Source organism: Cyprinodon variegatus, unplaced genomic scaffold (genome assembly GCF_000732505.1).
Source record: "Cyprinodon variegatus isolate N-32 unplaced genomic scaffold, C_variegatus-1.0 Scaffold519, whole genome shotgun sequence".
Classification (NCBI taxonomy): Eukaryota; Metazoa; Chordata; class Actinopteri; order Cyprinodontiformes; family Cyprinodontidae; genus Cyprinodon; species Cyprinodon variegatus.
The window spans coordinates 24617-26015 of NW_015150972.1; positions in this window are offsets into that span (position 1 = coordinate 24617).

Genomic DNA, 1399 nt, shown 5'->3' on the forward strand with positions numbered 1-1399 from the left:
CTCTCTTCTATATTATTCACACCCATCCCTGCAGAGCTGGGGGGATAGCCACCTGGTCCAGTTCTCTGATGGCAGCAGTCTGCTAAACCTTTTATAGGACCCTGAATCGGGCCACAGGAGAGTCTAAGTTTTTCACTCGGTTTGGAGAAAATGACCTGGACCTGGACAAAAACTAAAGAAATTATAATTGATTACAGGAAAAAAAGCTCCAGAACAACATGATAGCTGTATCATCCATGGTGAAAAGGTTAAAGTTGTGGACATGTATAAGTATTTGGTCTCAAAATTCAACCCTTCACTAAACTTTGACAAAGAAACAGAGGCTATTACAAAAAAAAGGACAAGAACTTATTTATCTGCTGCGTAAACTGATATCTTTTAATTTATCCAAACCTATATTATCTCTTATCATTTGTTTACTGAGAATCTTTTAACTTTTCAGTTGAGGACGAAAATAGCTTGACCATCATTTTGAAAAACTTACTATAGAGTAGGCATTTACTCCAGAAACTAAGAACACCATCCATCAATCAGATCCTCTTTTTAAAGACCCATTAGTCTTGATGCCCTCTGGGAGGCGCTATCCATGTCGACATTTTTTTAATTCTGTCATTAGACTCATTTTGTAATTTGTGATTTAAATTGCAGCAATTGAGTTGATCCCTTCCAGCTATCATCGCAACCACTACCCCTATGCAGGGAACAGAAGACCCGCCTATTCATCCAGGACAACAATTCACTTTAACGACTCCCCTTTCAGAGACAGAGGCCCTGTTTGAATTCATTGGATGCGTCCTTAGAAGGCCAGATTCGAAGGACGATTACGTCATACCGCGGCACTGAGGTCTGTTCGGATTCCAAGAATCCTCGTTACGCGGCCTTAAAATGCATCCTTCTTTTTGCCCGATTTGAAGGACGGGTCCGATGTATCCTCGGTATCCAGGAGACACATATTTCACTAATTTGCAATCTTTATTCACAAGTAAATGCCCCTGGTTCAGAACAGAAGCTTTTGTATACATTATCGTTGAACCCACTGCTTCTCCTCTTGCCCATCATCTCCTCTTAAAAGAATAGCATATGAAGAGATTTGTTTCTAAACATTCCTGCTTTTATTTGAGCATTTACCTTCATACAGCACAACCTTCTCCTCCCAAGTCTACAGACAATACAATTAACTTTGCAATCAAGAAATGGATAGAGACACACGCAATAATATAATTTAAATCAGTAAGCAAATGATGACTTTCCTATCATCAGCAAAGTGCCAAAAACTAGATAGTAAATAAAGTAGAATAAATGGTTATGGTAAATTAAAGTTTGAAAGCAACATAAAAAAACAAACTTTTTTGCACAGTCTTTGGCATTCAAGAGTATAATGACTGAGGGAAAATAATTT